At 39.9% G+C, this 18,380-nt stretch overlaps 1 protein-coding gene and 1 long non-coding RNA gene across 4 annotated transcripts in view; one reads left to right on the forward strand and one right to left on the reverse strand.

Annotated features, from left to right (window-relative positions):
• LOC135110940 (neuropeptide F receptor-like) overlaps nucleotides 1–18,380 on the forward strand; it is a 164,418-nt gene that overhangs the window by 63,507 nt on the left and 82,531 nt on the right. The window lies entirely within an intron of this gene.
• LOC135110942 (uncharacterized) overlaps nucleotides 15,384–18,380 on the reverse strand; it is a 95,645-nt gene continuing 92,648 nt past the window's right edge. The window contains exon 3 of the long non-coding RNA XR_010273500.1: nucleotides 15,384–15,497. This is a non-coding gene — a long non-coding RNA (uncharacterized LOC135110942). The remainder of the gene's footprint in view (nucleotides 15,498–18,380) is intronic.

Below are 18,380 nucleotides of genomic sequence, written 5' to 3' on the forward strand. Positions count from 1 at the left end.
TTGTAATCACATGTTCATAATTAAACCAAAGAAGCGCTTGATCTATGCACTTATTGAGGAGGGAAAGCTGGCAATTTTAACTTCTTGACCTTATGGGCGCCGAACATCCCTTCTCTTTCGAGTTGGATGTTTGTTTTCAAGAATGTACTGACGGGGGAGGCAGGCAGACAGGCCGTGAAGATGATCCCAAGTGGCTTCAGGTAGCAGTCGTAGACTTTGATTAAAACCTGAGGAGGAGGAGGACGAGGAAAGGACGAGGAGGAGGAAGCATAAGAACATAAGAAATAAGGGAATTTGCAAGAAGCGACCAGGTTTACACGTGGCAGTCCCTGTATGAAATATACCTACCTATTTCCACCTATCATCCCCATCCATAAACCCGTCTAATCTTCTCTTAAAGCTCCATAATGTCTTAGCACTAACAACTTGATTACTGAGTCCGTTCTTCTCATCTACAACTCTATTTTGAGAACCAATATCTTCTATCTCTTTCTTAAACCTAAATTTTCTCAAGCTTGAACCCGTTATTTCTAGTTCTATCCTGGTTGCTGATCCTAAGAATTTTGCTTACATCCCCCTTGTTATAACCCTTATACCACTTAAAGGCTTCTATGAGGTCCCCTCTTAACCTACGTCTCTCTAAAGAATGTAAATTTAACAACTTCAATCTCGCCTCGTAAGGAATACTCCTCATCCCCTGTATCCTTTTAGTCATTCTCCTTTGTATTGATTCTAATAGACCTATATTTTTCCTGTAATATGGGGACCAAAACTGCACAGCGTAGTCTAGATGAGGTCTGACCAGCGCCAAATATAACTTTAATATTACTTCGGGCCTTCTACTTTTAACACTCCTAAAAATGAATCCTAATACCCTATTTGTTCTGTTTCTGGCCTGTATGCATTGCTTTCCTAGACGGAGTTCAGAGCTAACTAAAACTTCTAAATCTTTCTCGTAATTAGAACCTACCAGAGTTTGGTTGTTTATTGTGTACCTACCGTGTGGGTTTCCTCTACCTACGCTAAGTACTTTGCATTTGTTGATATTAAACTGCATTTGCCATATGTCCGTCCATTCATTCATCCTATCTAAATCTGCCTGCAAGGCAATGGCATCCAATTGTGACCTAATTAATCTACCTATCTTTGTGTCATCCGCAAAATTTAATAACATCACTACTAATTCCACTATCCAAGTCATTGATATATATTAAAAACAACAATGGCCTTAATACTGATCCCTGTAGCACCCCACTAATTACCTGACCCCACTCGGATTTAGAACCGAAAGGAGGAAGAAGAGGAGGAGGATGAGGAGGAGGAGGATGAGGAGGAGGAGGAGGAAGAGGAGGAGGAGGAAGAGGAGGAGGAGGAGGAGGAGAAGGAGGAGGAGGAGGAGGAGGAGGAGGAGGAGGAGGAGGAGGAGGAGGAGGAGGAGGAGGAGAAAGAAGTGCGATGAGAAGAGGAAAGAGAGGTATCACTTGTCACAGAAGACGAGAGAGAGAGAGAGAGAGAGAGAGAGAGAGAGAGAGAGAGAGAGAGAGAGAGAGAGAGAGAGAGAGAGAGAGAGAGAGAGAGAGAGAGAGAGAGAGAGAGAGAGAGAGAGATCCAGTTTTTTCAGGATTTTCTTCTCGAGCATTTTAGGCCGAGGTGCTTTATATATATATATATATATATATATATATATATATATATATATATATATATATATATATATATATATATATATATATATATATAAAGCACCTCGGCCTAAAATGCTCGAGAAGAAAATCCTGAAAAAACTGGATATATATATATATATATATATATATATATATATATATATATATATATATATATATATATATATATATATATATATATATATATATATATATATATATATATATATATATATATATATATATATATATATATATATATATATATATATATATGAAGGAGGCAGTAGACACCTGCCGAAACGATAATTACTCCCAGTGAGGTCTAAAGCACTGTTCAGGGGGTGCTGTGAACTTATCATTAAACCCAGCTGTGACATCCCTGAACATTTCCCTTTGTGTCTCACAACACAAGGGGGTAGTCACAGCCTGCCCTCTAAAGACAACTCTCTTCCTCCACACAAAACTACAAGCACCTAATAACACACACACCCTTCACTCAAAAATTTTAAAATCATGGCGACTCCTACACCAGCCTCGGAGTCCCCATCTGGGGAGGGGACCATAAATGTCCCCAGGTCGGACTGCCTTTCCGTCGACGACCCTAAGTGTCTTGACACCCCCCTCAACTTTTTCTTCATTAACTTCTGCAACATTCGCGGTCTAAGATCTAATTTTCAATCTGTAGAACACCACCTCTCCTCCTCTAAACCTCATCTTCTTTTCCTCACTGAAACTCAGGTGTCTGAGGCAACTGACAGTAGCCCCTTTTCTGTTCCCTCCTACTTTCTCTATCCTCATTTTCGATCCAAAGCTGGATGCTGCGTTTATGTGCGCAATGACTTAACCTACTCTCGTGCCCACGCTCTTGAGTCTTCCGAGTTTTCCACCATCTGGCTACGACTACAGAGTCATTCTCATACTAAATTTATCTGTGCTGTATACCTCTCTCCTAACTACTCTGACTATAAGAAATTCTTTGACTACTTAACTTCCAAAGTGGAGCACATTCTGACCCTCTTCCCTTTTGCAGAGATCTCCATTCTTGGAGACTTCAATGTTCACCACCAGCTTTGGCTTTCCTCTCCCTTCACTGACCATCCTGGTGAACTAGCCTACAACTTTGCTATCCTCCATGACCTAGAGCAATTGGTGCAACACCCTACTCGTATTCCTGACCGTCTTGGAGATACGCCCAACATTCTTGACCTTTTCCTGACCTCTAATCCTTCTGCTTATGCTGTCACCCTTTCTTCTCCGTTTGACTCCTCCGATCACAATCTCATATTTTTATCTTGTCCTATCACTCCAATCCCTCCTCAGGATCCCCCTAAGCGAAGGTGCCTCTGGCGTTTTGCCTCTGCTAGTTGGGGGGACCTGAGGAGGTATTTTGCTGATTTTCCTTGGAATGACTACTGCTTCCGTGTCAGAGACCCGTCTTTGTGTGCTGAGCGCATAACAGACGTGATAGTGTCTGGCATGGAGGCGTACATTCCTCACTCTTTTTCTCGTCCTAAACCTTCTAAACCTTGATTTAACACAGCTTGTTCTCGTGCTATACATGATAGAGAGGTGGCCCACAAAAGGTGCTTAAGCCTTCCATCACCAGAATCTCATGCACTTTATATTTCTGCCCGGAACCATGCCAAGTCTGTTCTCCAACTAGCCAAAAACTCCTTCATTAACAGAAAATGTCAAAACCTTTCAAAATCTAACTCACCTCGTGATTTCTGGCATCTAGCCAAAAATATCTCCAATAACTTTGCTTCTTCTTCTTTCCCTCCTCTACTTCAACCAGATGGCAGCACTGCTATCACATCTATTTTTAAAGCTGAACTCTTTGCTCAAACCTTTGCTAAAAACTCTACCTTGGACGATTCTCGGCTTGTTCCTCCCTCTCCTCCACCCTCTGACTACTTCATGCCACGTATTAAAATTCTTCGTAATGATGTTTTCCATGCCCTCGCTGGCCTAAACCCTCGGAAGGCTTATGGACCTGATGGGGTCCCTCCTATTGTTCTCCGAAACTGTGCCTCCGTGCTTGCACCTTGCCTAGTCAAACTCTTTCAGCTCTGTCTGTCAACATCTACCTTTCCTTCTTGCTGGAAGTTTGCCTACATTCAACCTGTTCCTAAAAAGGGTGACCGCTCTAATGCCTCAAACTACCGTCCTATTGCTTTAATTTCCTGCTTATCTAAAGTTTTTGAATCTATCCCCAACAGGAAGGTTCTTAAACATCTATCACTTCACAACCTTCTATCTGATCGCCAGTATGGGTTCCGTCAAGGCCGCTGTACTGGTGATCTTCTGGCTTTCCTTACTGAGTCTTGGTCATCCTCTTTTAGAGACTTTGGTGAAACTTTTGCTGTTGCCTTGGACATATCAAAAGCCTTTGATAGAGTCTGGCACAAAGCTTTGATTTCAAAACTACCCTCCTATGGTTTCTATCCTTCTCTCTGTAACTTCATCTCAAGTTTCCTTTCTGACCGTTCTATTGCTGTTGTGGTAGACGGTCACTGTTCTTCTCCTAAATCTATTAACAGTGGTGTTCCTCAGGGTTCTGTCCTGTCACCCACTCTCTTCTTATTATTCATTAATGATCTTCTAAACCAAACTTCTTGTCCTATCCACTCCTATGCTGATGATACCACCCTGCACTTTTCCACGTCTTTTCATAGACGTCCAACCCTTCAGGAGGTAAACATCACGCAGGGAAGCCACAGAACCCCTGACTTCTGATCTTTCTAAAATTTCAGATTGGGGCAGAGCAAACTTGTTATTGTTCAATGCCTCAAAAACTCAATTCCTCCATCTATCAACTCGACACAATCTTCCAGACAACTATTCCCTCTTCTTCATTGACACTCAACTGTCCGCCTCTTCTACACTGAACATCCTCGGTCTGTCCTTTACTTATAATCTGAACTGGAAACTTCACATCTCATCTCTAGCTAAAACAGCTTCTATGAAGTTAGGTGTTCTGAGACGTCTCCGCCAGTTTTTCTCACCCCCCCAGCTGCTAACTCTGTACAAGGGCCTTATCCGTCCATGTATGGAGTATGCTTCACATGTCTGGGGGGGTTCCACTCATACTGCTCTTCTAGACAGGGTGGAATCATAAGCTTTTCGTCTCATCAACTCCTCTCCTCTAACTGACTGTCTTCAGCCTCTCTCTCACCGCCGCAATGTTTATATATCTAGCTGTCTTCTACCGCTATTTTCATGCTAACTGCTCTTCTGATCTTGCTAACAGCATGCCTCCCCTCCTTCCGCGGCCTCGCTACACAAGACTTTCTTCTTTCTCTCACCCCTATTCTGTCCACCTCTCTAACGCAAGAGTTAACCAGTATTCTCAATCATTCATCCCTTTCTCTGGTAAACTCTGGAACTCCCTGCCTGCTTCTGTATTTCCACCCTCCTATGACTTGAATTCCTTCAAGAGGGAGGTTTCAAGACACTTATCCACCAATTTTTGACCACTGCTTTGACCCTTTTATGGGACTGGCATTTCAGTGGGCATTTTTTTTATTAGATTTTTGTTGCCCTTGGCCAGTATCCTTCCTACATAAAAAAAAAAAAAAAAAAAAAAAAAAAAAAATATATATATATATATATATATATATATATATATATATATATATATATATATATATATATATATATATATATATATATCCTTCCTACATAAAAAAATATATATATATATATATATATATATATATATATATATATATATATATATATATATATATACAATATTTATATATATATATATATATATTATATATATATATATATATATATATATATATATATATATACTATATATATATATATATATATATATATATATATATATAATATGATACATATATATATATAATATATATATATATATATATATATATATATATATATATATATATATATATATATATATATAGTATATATATATATATATATATCCTATCCTACATAAAAAAAAAATATATATATATATATAGTTATATATATATATATAATATATATATATATATATATATACATATATAAATATATATATATATATAATATATATATATATTATATATATATACTATATATATATATATATATATATATATATTATATATATATATATATATATATATATATATATATATATATATATATATATATATATTTCCCGGCGTGCAGCCCTCCAGCGGATGTCACTGTTAGGTAAACTGTACATTCCTTTTTGCTTAAACATTTTCCATGATATTCCTGTTACGAAGAGAGAGAGAGAGAGAGGAGAGAGAGAGAGAGAGGAGAGAAGAGAGAGAGAGAGAGAGAGAGAGAGAGTGAGAGAGAGGAGAGGAGAGAGAGAGAGAACTGTAATTCAAGAACACACGTAAGAAAAGTTGCAAGAAGCCAGTAGGCCTATACGTGGTAGTTCCTGTATGAAACTGTATGAAACATTCACAAACTTATCTCATTTTCTTTTAAGTCTCCCTATTGACTCGCCGCTATTAATGTGATTCCATTCCATTCCATTCCACCACCACTCTGTTTCTAAACCAATGTCTCACGTCCTCTTTTAAAAATCTAACCTCCCCAAGCCATTCTTATTAAATATTAAAGCTGCAATCTGTTAGTCAGTGGTGGCTTGCTTAGTAGGTCACACATTCTTCTTGTTTCTTGCTCTAGGGGACTTCTCAATCTGCCGAGGGAAGCGGTTAGGGTTTTCCATTATCTAGAAGTGGAAATGTTTAACGTCCAAAAAATCTTGTCCTTTATAATTATGGAAATGTACCATCGGGGAAGAGGAGGAAACGATGCGGAAGTCAAGTGACGAAGAAACGGGAGGAGAGATAGGAAGCCGCGATAAAGGATGAGTTTCACGTTATCAGGATCTGTATTCTGAAACGCTTATGACGTCTTATTTCTATTATTTAAAAAAAAAGGCTTGATCTAGTGGAAGATACCTGGAGTTTTCAGGATGTTTTCATGATTGCGGTAATAGTTAACAAGGATTCTGCATCCCTGAGACCCCATGAACACTATTAGTTAAGTCGTGCTTGGTTCCTATTAACACTTATTCTTAAATGTCTTGTTTCCCCATAACGACTATTTTCAAAGGTTGTAGAGATGATAAGTCGAATTCTCAGAGACGTTTTTCTAATTGAGGCTGCAGAGACCTTGTTGAGTCTTATCACTAGAATAATGAAAACACACCTTAGAATCGCGACAATTGTTGAAAAAGTAGTCGGGATGAGACAGTGAAACATTCAGAAATACGCCCACTACTCACTACAGTTAAAAGTCCCTATGAATTTCTGAAAGAATCCTGGTAAAAGCTGGGGACACCAAATCAGTAATTGGTATTCTTTTTCCTGTTCACTACTTGGGGAGACCGTGGAGAGCCGCGACCCACTTCTTTGAACCAGAATTATACTAGACGTTAATTCACAAGAAGATGGGTCAGTCCAAGCAAATATTCCACCTCTAACCTACATGCAGTATACACGTAGACCTAAATATTTACCTTCTGTTGTACCTTTAGGTATTCACGAAGTTCACCGCTACAGAGACACGCCAAAATAACATACCATGCTAGTGAATTATGAGAAAGCCGTGAAACAGAAGATAAAATCACACCACAGATATCATACTGACCTATGTAGTTCCCTTTTCTCCTCATATTTTACTTACGTTTTTTATCCGCCCCAAAATAATACTCTTTGAGAGGACTTGCCAAAATAAGAAAAGAAAACCTCGAGAAAATTCCTGAAAAAGAGGATCAAGAATAGTTGCAAATACATGCTTGCTTAAATCTTACTCTTTCTATATGCTCTATGCGCCTTTGTTCTCGAAATGCACTGTTGCAGACATGACAAAATAAGAGAGAGAGAGAGAGAGAGAGAGAGAGAGAGAGAGAGAGAGAGAGAGAGAGAGAGATCGAGAGAGAGAGAGAGAGAGAGGACGAGAGAGAGAGAGAGAGAGAGAGAGAGAGAGAGAGAGAGAGAGAGAGTGAGAGAGAGAGAGAGAGAGAGAGAGAATAAATTTGCTTTTATTGCGACTATCTCAACTTTGTTTCTTTACCTCCTCACTCTTTTCTCTCTCTTCTCTCTCTGTCGGAAACACATGCACTCACAGACAGAAGCTTCTGACAACACTATTTTTGGTCTCCCGCTACATATTTTTTTTTTTTTTTCACTCATCCTCCGTCTTGGGGATAAATTTCGTTCTAAAGTTGATGAGCAAACTGACGTACAATGAGGGAGCAGCCGCCGCCAGGAGATAATGAGGTCGGCTTTCCTTTTTCCTCATTTTTCAGTCTATTCATGAAAAGTTTGCCGCCTCCAACGCGCAACTTTATTCATCCCGCAGCTCTTGTTTTTTTTTTTTTTTCTATGTTCATAAAGTGAGTCACAGTGTATGTATGCAAATTATGGCCTGGATATAATGAGATGTGTAATGTTAACTTTGTATGCTAGAGAGAGAGAGAGATGAGAGGAGAGAGAGAGAGAGAGAGAGAGAGAGAGAGAGAGGAGAAGAGAGAGAGAGAGAGAGAGAGAGAGAGAGAGAGAGAGAGAGAGAGAGAGAGAGAGAGAGAGAGAGAGAAGAAAAGAAACATAAGGGAATACACACACACACACACACACACACACACACACACACACACACTACACACACACACACATAAACGCTCTGCAACAATCCGACACCCATACAGACAAAATAAAAGAGAGGCACAACAGTAAAAGAGAGAGATAGACACAGGTAAATAGACACATGCATAGAGGTAAAGAGACATATGAACAGAGAAACGGAGATAGACCGACAAACAGAAGCAGGGCAGAGACACAGAGACACTGACAGATAAAGAGGGACAAAAATTTATGTCGAGACTAAATTAGAACGATCGATCACAGTGACATTTCATTGTGACCCGCGTAATGTGTCAGTAAACCAAGTGATATGAGAGAGATTAACTGCGTGATGACAGTAACACTATAATTGGCCTGGAACTAACTGGAACCAACCGGGCTTTAAGTAACTTGGGCTGGAACTAACTTAGGCTGGAACTAACTGGGGCTGGAACTAACTTGGGCTGGAACTAACTTGGGCTGGAACTAACTTGGGCTGGAACTAACTGGGACTGGAACTAACTTGGGCTGGAACTAACTTAGGCTGGAACTAACTTGGGCTGGAACTAACTGGGGCTGGAACTAACTTGGGTTGGAACTAACTAGGGCTGGAACTAAAATGGGCTGGAACTAATTGGGGCTGGAACTAACATGGGGTGGAATTAACTAGGGCAGGAACTAACTTGGGCTGGAACTAACTGGGGCTGGAACTAACATGGGCTGGAATTAACTTGGGCAGGAACTAACTTGGGCTGGAACTAACTTGGGCTGGAACTAACTGGGGCTGGAACTAACTTGGGTTGGAACTAACTAGGGCTGGAACTAAAATAGGCTGGAATTAACTGGGGCTGGAACTAACATGGGCTGGAATTAACTTGGGCAGGAACTAACTTGGGCTGGAACTAACTAGGGCTGTAAGTAACATGGGCTTGGAATTAAACTTGGGCAGGAACTAACTTGGGCTGGAACTAACTGGGGCTGGAACTAACTTGGGCTGGAACTAACTTGGGCTGGAACTAACTGGGGGTGGAATTAACTTGGGTTGGAACTAACTAGGGCTGGAACTAAAATGGGCTGGAACTAATTGGGGCTGGAACTAACATGGGCTGGAATTAACTTTGGGCAGGAACTGACATGGGCTGGAACTAACTGGGGCTGGAACATGCTTGACCTGAACTAAATGGGCTGCAAGTAACTCGCGCTGCAACTAACTGGACTGGAAGTAACTACACTTGAAGTAACTGGCCTACAGCTGGGTGATAACATCAATTAATATTCATTTAAAACAATATACTCCTAAAACAAGTAGATTTTAAACAATTTTTTCTTTATATTTTTTTTTTCTTTTTAGGCCTTTTATGTTATTTATTGTTCCTTTAGTAGGCTGATAATTACAAAACTATCAACTTATTTATACAACTGCGTAAGTGAACGCGACACGCAGGGACCGCTTCTATGTGTCGAAAAAAAAAAACAAAAAAAAAAAAAAAAAACAACATGAAGGTGGGAGTTTTTTTTTTTTTTTTTAATACTTTGAGAGGCACTACGTACTGTTAATCTCATAAATGTCAAACGGGAGATACAACATGAAAGCTGTAGCGAGTTAATACCCGTGATGAGGATATTATGGAAATAGCTAATTGCATTATTACTGATTTATGAACAACATTACCCCGGCTGCTTGTACACACGCATGCAGTTTTACCCGATTTTATATCCAGTAAATAGTCGACGAAAATTAGCCAAGAAGTGAAATAAAGTGGTTTAAGTCTATATTTACTTTCATGACTTTTATTTTATTTTTTCTCTTCCGTTTATGAGTTCATTATGAGGCAAAAATTCCAGCTGGTTCAGATGATGACATGGTGTATAACGTGGAATATTTAGATTTTCATTATCTCTTTCAATACATTGGTCCTCTTTTATTAACAGTTTCAGAAGAGGAGTGTCAAGACCAACTACAGTAGTATGGTCAACTATTTCGTTTCCTCTGCTCTTGTTTCTTATTGCGAAAGGCACTGAATTTTTTTTTTCATTCACTATTTTTTACCTTTGGTTGGTCTCCCTGACATGTAACAAAAGAAAAAAAGTCAGAGCACTGTAAAAGAATATTTGCCCGGAGACACTGAAAAAAGAGTGAACAGGAAATTAATATGATCTTTTCTAAGCTACAAAACTACTTAAGAGGCTACAGTAAAAAAGTAAATGTTTAAAAGTTCATAGTGGGAAAAGGTACAGCACTCCAAGGGATATATCAAATATCCCTGACGCATCAATATCCAACAATGATTTTAAGTACTAAACGACTCTACCCCTCATTTACTCCTCCATTTCTCACCAGACAGCAGAATAGTAAACAATTTCCCTCTCTCGGTTATCATCTTGGATCAGTGTTCACCACTTATATCATTCAACTCATTCATTCCTTTCATTATATCATTCCATCCTGCTCCTTTACAAGTAATCCACTAATAGCATTAGTCGATATTACAAGTAATCCACTAATAGCATTAGTCGATATTTAGCTCAGGAGATCTTGCTAGACATCAAAAGACCTATGTATTTCTGGGTATCGATTCCGTCTCTATACGTCTATTATATTCCCCTAAATGTGTTTTACTTGATGTACACAGTTCAGCTGGCACTCTGTTATTAAGGTAATTGCCCTCATAATACAGTATATATTTTGCGTCTTCATCACTTTGTCTTCCTTCGGTGCGTCTGTAAACCTTCTCTTTGGGCTACCTCTCTTCTTTCTGGCTGGTGGCTCTGTCTCCAGCACCTCGCACTTCTCATCTCTCCTCTGTACATGGCCAAACCACTTCAGTCTCGCCTCTCTGTCTTTCTCTTTAAGCTGACCTACGTACCCTATCGCTCTGATAAGCTCATCTCTATTTTTTTTTTCCAGCCTCGTTGATTGAAAAAAAAAAAAAGTAATATCAATATGCATACTGAACATACATATTTCAGCACGAGAAACACTATCCTTACGCTATTGTTATATTTCCTAATTCTGTGTACAACTCCATTTCTCTGTTAGTTTGGATGCTGAATATTTCACTGATGTATTCAAAATGATCATGCACCATCTCTAGTTGCTGGTTTTCACATCTTTTCCTCGGTATATTTGTGTCGCTTATTCATTTCTTTCCTTCCGAGTTTTTGTCCCACTCCTCGTCAGTGAATTATTACATGTTTTTCTCTCTTCTCCCTAGTAGTATTATCACATTATCAGTACATTCAGGAGTCTCGGTTTTCCCGAAATCCTGTATAGTGCTCCTAATCTGATAATCATATGCACAGTATAAGCAGTACGTTCACCAGCACTCTTAACTAGCGTTACTTCTATTTACATCTTAAATCGCCTCTCATTGGTTACACATCTTTTTCTCCTTTTCATATCTTACTTAAACACTTTTTATAATTCATCATTCGTTATTCTCAATAAAGGAGTCCTCCAGCCCTCTCCACCCATCTCTAGGCCATTCCAGCAAAATCACCTCTTTTCAGTTCTCTGTCTGTTTTACCCCCCTTCAAATCATTTCTTGGCTGTCATTCTGTAACCCCATTTACTGGCTGCTCTGCGCGTGATATTTTCTGCACAAACAATAGATGGATAGTTAGGCACTTTTATCAATCCTTTGTGTACAAATATCAGTTATCGGTATTGTTATGCGTTCCTGGCGGTGCAGTAAAAGCTACCAAGGCCTAGAGCGTCGCTGTGTATGGGAGTTACTTGTGTCTCACAAAGCATCTGGAAAGCGGCGGCGGAAGCGAGAACCGAGTCAAGAAAACCCATAAAAAAGTGCGATTTTTAAGGAACACGGCATCGGCCACACTGCGAAAGTAAAAAACATGACGTCACTCACTCGTCACTCGCATATCTCACGTACATTCCTCGTAAGAAGCCAAGCAACCCTCCACACTAACTTTTACCGTATCATAAAGTCTTGCCCCCTCACTCTCAAGTCCTCTGATCCGTGAGGAATCCTTCAGGTGTCAGGCTCTGTAAGAAGACTCAGCAGATCAAAGCAGAACAAACCTATTCACTGCTATGGCTGTCCTTTGAAAACATCCGGAGTACTATAAAGACTGTGAGGAGGAGAAAATATAACGCAGGTTTTTTTTTTCTATGCTACTGACCTACTCAAGACAGTGCAGTACTTGAATATGCGATTCTAAGAGTAATGATCGAACAGTGAAGGGGTCAAGATGAATTGAAAAACGCTAACCGCAATGCAAGTGAATGACGTGTGTTACTCGATTTATGACAGAGGCTGCACATATTAAAATTTGTCTGAGGTTATTCATAGCGCTGCGATGCTCACCTGTACAATGGGAGCTCGTTGCCTCGCCTGAAGGTATCGTGGTATCGTTAGTAAAATGTGCATAATACCTGGTGATATCTGAGGTGATTGACTTGCGTGTATCCGCGTCCGATATTTCTTTTATCCATCTAAAAGAAGAAGAAGAAGAAGAAGAAGAAGAAGAAGAAGAAGAAGAAGAAGAAGAAGAAGAAGAAGAAGAAGAAGAAAAAGAAGAAGAAGAAGAAGAAGAAGAAGAAAAAGGAGGAGGAGGAGGAGGAGGAGGAGGAGGAGGAGGAGGAGGAGGAGGAGGAGGAGGAGGAGGAGAGAGAGAGAGAGAGAGAGAGAGAGAGAGAGAGAGAGAGAGAGAGAGAGAGAGAGAGGGGGGGGATGTATAAAGATCTATGTCTCTATTATCATAATAATCCACTATTAAAACTTAAATAGTTTGCTTTATATTCCAAGAAGAGGACATTGTGGTTTTATTTGGTCATCATAAATCAATATTAAAATCTGAATCGTGTAGTTATTATTCCACAGGGCGATAATGCGGCTTTCTTTGGCCATAAAAAATCAATATTAGAATCTAAACAATATACTTTGCATTGTAGGAGGGCAGTGTGACTTTCTTGTATCATAACGAGGACTAACAGGCAAGATGGCGAGAAGAGATACAGACGGGCAAACAGAAGAAAAGAGAAAAGAAACAAATATAGAAACATAGAATTGAGCTGGAAAAAGACGCACACTTTCATATGCCTCTGTGGAGGCGTCACCGCCGCTCTTTTCTGTCGCATGTACATACGCATCTGTATCACATTCAATTTTCGGAAATGTCTTTTACCGCCATGCTCGTTTTGTGTTGACATGCAGAGTACTGCAATGAATTGTTCGCATTGTTATAAAGAACGAAGAGAGGGAGAGAGAGAGAGAGAGAGAGAGAGAGGAGAGAGAGAGAGAGAGAGAGAGAGAGAGAGAGAGAGAGAGAGAGAGAGAGAGAGAGAGAGAGAGAGAGAGAGAATGGGCGAATGATATTCATGCTAGAACAAAAGTGATGAATGAACGCATTCTAAGTTCCCATTATATCACTGACAAGAAAGAAAAAAATCATAATATAATCCATACTCCCGTGATATTCTAGCAAATGTTATTGCTTAGCTGTTTCTCAAGGCGTCACTCTGTTAATTGCGAACGTCACTCAGGAAGCGTGACGTCAGTGATGTGACGCGACACAGAGCATCATTTGAAAGTGATTAAACTAAAAATTATTCCACGCTGAGCCTGTGCTTATATACAAAGGGGACGAAAAATCCAGATTATCTCTAAAGATCTACGCTGCCCATTTTTCGGTAAAGAGATTTCCCTCATTAGTATTGTTAATGTAATATCAAAGACTGAAATAATTTAACAACAGTAATAAGGCAAGTATGTCATCCGAAGCCATATGGCGCCGCAAAAATAGAAACTGAACTAAGCTAAAATAAAAATTAATAAATTATATACTTTGTAGATAAGCAGACAAACAGACAAACGTAACACACAGACTATATAGGTGAGTCCCATATGGAACGCTGGTTTTCTCGCGCGAGCAACCGGTCCCAAGCGGCGCCGACCAGCGCCAAGAATTACACCATATAAACAAGTGTAAGCGTGCACAGAGGAAGCTGGCTGGCTTCTACCAGCTTTCTTGATTCCTCGAACCATTCTTGGCAGCTCAGCTCGCGCGAGTGAAAGTCTGGCAAGATGGACATTTCATTATATTGATTTAGTACCACATTAAATTTATTCTGGAATTTGATTTCAGCTCAGCTGAGAGTGATGAGAAGTCTTTCTTCTGGTAGAATAGGTTGTCTATGCCAGTTACACTAAGTATTTACCAGGCTTTGCTCACTTTTTCTTGAGAATGTAGTCAAAAGTATCTTGGTTCATCCTTGTGTCCCCCACCCAAAAAAAAAAAAAAAAAAAAATCCTTTTCTTTTAAGTTTTGCATGAGTACTCTCGAGCAATATTAGCTCATCATCAGACGATGAGTTTGACATGTTTACGACATAGCTGGGAAATCACAATTGACAAATAAGCCTGCTACCGTGTCCCTCCCAGGCTGGTCGGAGCAAATTCCCAGCGTCCTTTGTTATCATCTACCAGCGCAGGAAGCCAGCGCGGGTCTCCGCCGGTTGCTCACGCGAGAAAATCAGCATCCTCTGTGCACGTACCCTAAGCGTGTTGACAGTTCCTGATTAGCAGCGCCCAAGGTGAGGCGCGCCGCTGTATCATCAAGGGTTATAACGCGAGCCAACAATTTTTATGCTAGACAAAGTTTCTTCCTAATCACCAGCAAATTTTTAAACATTTTTAAAACTATGGTCTCTTGGGTATTCTGTGGCGTAAAAGCCACAAAATCAACCACAAACCAGTTCTTCCTCGGCTTCTCTTATCTTCCACTCTATGCTGCACTTGAATTCTACTTATGTATTGTATGTGTGTCGGTTGAACATTGTTTGACCTGTTGGTCCTCAGTGGCCGACCCAGGATCAGTCTCCTTACATATTCACAACGCCTGATCGTCACTCTGCGTCTCTCATCCTTCGTAACTAACGCACTGTTGTATGTGAAAGACTATTTAATTTAGTTCCCACTAGTATAACATTCTATTGTTTCCTTCTTTCCATGTGTCCAAACAAACAAAACGTATCTGGCAGTGTTCTGAGTGTTAATAAAGGAGGACCATGGGAGTGAAAGGATTAAGGATAAAAAATAATGAGACAAATAACCTATCACCTTACCTTGACTTGTACGAAGTAAGACTTAATGTAAACGCTCTCTCCTCTCCGCAAGAATACAAAAACACACATTTTCCAGAGATGTGGAGGTGGGCGTCTCCTGCGTGTAATGAGCACCTGCGAGGGAAAAATCAATGTATAAGCGACAAAGGAGAGATGGTGCGAATAATTTTGACGGAACTGTGGTATAATACGAATGACAGGATGGAGAAAATAGGAAGATAATGATTAATGGATGGTGTTGCTGGTGGAATTGTTGTAGTGACAAATGAAAGGATGACTGAGGCGGTGAAGGAGTGTATGGAAAGAATGAGGTGTACTAGACATAAAGATTAGTTGCATAGCCTTTCTCTTAGTTCTTCGACTCGTAGTTCTTTTTGGAAACTTTATTAAGAACGAACTTTTTACCTTTTTTTTTTTTTTTTGACCGCTCTTTCTAATACGTACGTAAAAAGAGGGAGATAAAAAAGTTTGATTTTGTTTCTCTGTACGTATTCCCTGCAGGAGTTGCTTTAATGAAGGTTATCTCAAAACATGAAGATCAAATGCGTAAGGTCGTGGAGGTGCGAATCAATAAGGTTTGACTGAGGAAGAGTGTTAACAGATGGGATTAACAACTTTAAGGTCTTAATGAAGAACAGACCAATTCGAGGATGAGATTTTACTGAATAGCATTAGCTCTTGTGAAACTCTTTAATTTCATCTCTTTTGACGAGTGGTGTGTGTGTGTGTGTGTGTGTTTGTGTGTGTGTGTGTGTGTGTGTGTGTGTGTGTGTGTGTGTGTGTGTGTGTGTGTGTGTGTGTGTGTGTGTGTGTGTGTGTGTGTGTGTGTGTGTGTGTGTGTGTGTGTGTGTGTGTGTGTGTGTGTGTGTGTGTGTGTGTGTGTGTGTGTGTGTGTGTGTGTGTGTGTGTTTGTGTGTGTGGTTATGTCACGTATGATGGTAAAATATGTAGTCACCAGGAGAAAAACAGCCCTGAATGACTGAATAACTGAAAAGCCCACCGGTCAAAGTCACTGAAGAAGAAAATGAAACATGACAGAGCAAAAATCTATGGAAGACAACTGTTATTATTATATAGACCAGTAGCTCTCCACAGTGGTAGCAATACACGAAGTAAAGACAGACTCATGTGTATGTGAAACAAGGATGAAACAGAAGCGTACATTTTTGGAAACGAAACACTCATACCAGGTTTTATACGCCGATGTTCTTGATGTTCTTGACGTAATATACGCCATTTTTTCTGATGTCTTCTAAAGAAAAGTTAACAGAATTATCTTAAGAAAAGTGGGAAATGAAAAAAATTGCGAACTGATACTTCTCCAGAACTAATGAAATTATATACACGAAAGCCAAGGCAAATTACATTGGTTTTTAATTACTGTGTTTGAAATTATATTAGTTCTGAATTTTAGCTGGAGCCTTTCTCTTGATATCATAGTCAACCCTGGATGCATCTCACTATTTCCATATTCTGACTACACTTTTAGAATTATTCTGTCAACTATTTTATCAAGACTTTTTATATATTTTCAAGATCTTTGCTTCAAACCAAATAGAACACGAGCTGGTTCGGTGGAAATCGGATTAAAAGAAGGTTAATTAGATTACAAAGATGCTTTATCGCGATGAGTTTATTGTTCATAAATTTATTGGAACTCCCACATGTGTCAGTATGATCTGATACATATGAAAAAAAATACCAGGAAATTTTATGGATATGTTTTCTACCAGATTTATATTGAATTTCCTGATGGAGATCACAAAGGGGCCCTTTTTATGGAGTCATAACGTTACAGATCCCACTAGGTGCCGCCCCTTCTTTGTCAGTGAAAATTAATATTCAGTAAACTCCTCTCACAAAGCTTGAGCAGTGCCAGTTAAGTGATGCGAGGCAACAGGGGAGGGTCAGGCCGCATCGGACTGCAGTAAGACTTGAAGTGTAGTGGGTTAGGACAAGGACCTCAGCCAAGAGTTGACTTGTAGCCGCAGAAGCTTAGGAGGTATAAAATGTTTTGTAATGATGATAAATAGTTCAGTTTACGGGGATCCGGGAGCAACAAAGCAAAAAAGGGAACGCACGCTTCTACTTCGTATGTATAAGTTCCTAATTAGATTTTCCCAGCTTCCTTGTCGTGGCGTCGAGTATGCCAAGGTCTGAACTTAATCCTCAGAATAGGGGAAAACCTCCTCGCCACTCACACCACTGGATGTGTTGGACAGCAAAGGAAAAAGGAAGGGAGACAGTCCAGGGATCCAGCCTCATCGCCACTCTCTTGCTGGTGCCAAACGATATGCTCATATTTATGACTCACTTAGGGTTTTTATTGAGTTGTGTGCCCGAACCTCACCACTCACAGGACCACTCTATTCCTCTCCCTCGAGACTGTGATGCGACACGGCCATCTACATACATTTCCTCTCTTCTTCCTCTCCCTCTTTGTCATCCTCTCCCTGTTCACTCTATTCCCCTTTCTTTTCCTCTTTCTACTACTCCTCAACTTGCACCTGCTCCTTGTCTTTCTTCTCCTCTTTCATCTCGCCCTCTTTCTGTTCCTTCTCCTATTCTTCATACTTCTCATTCTCTGCCTTCTCTTTCTCCTTCACACACACACACACACACACACACACACACACACACACACACACACACACAGTTCCTACATCTGTTCCATCTCGTTTAGTTAAGAGTATATATTATTCTTTCCACCTCCTCGTTTTCCCAAAACATCACGCTCCCTCAGCTAATAAGCTCACCCAACTCCTCTCTCTCTCTCTCTCTCTCTCTCTCTCTCTCTCTCTCTCTCTCTCTCTCTCTCTCTCTCTCTCTCTCTCTCTCTCTCACACACACACACACACACACACACACACACACACACACACACACACACACACACACACACACACACACACACACACACACATAGACACACATATTCACGCAAATCCCTTCCCTCTGCTCTTCCATAACAACTTAATTCTTTAAGCTAGCTGGATT

The sequence above is a fragment of the Scylla paramamosain genome, chromosome 21, assembly GCF_035594125.1.
Source record: "Scylla paramamosain isolate STU-SP2022 chromosome 21, ASM3559412v1, whole genome shotgun sequence".
Taxonomy (NCBI): Eukaryota; Metazoa; Arthropoda; class Malacostraca; order Decapoda; family Portunidae; genus Scylla; species Scylla paramamosain.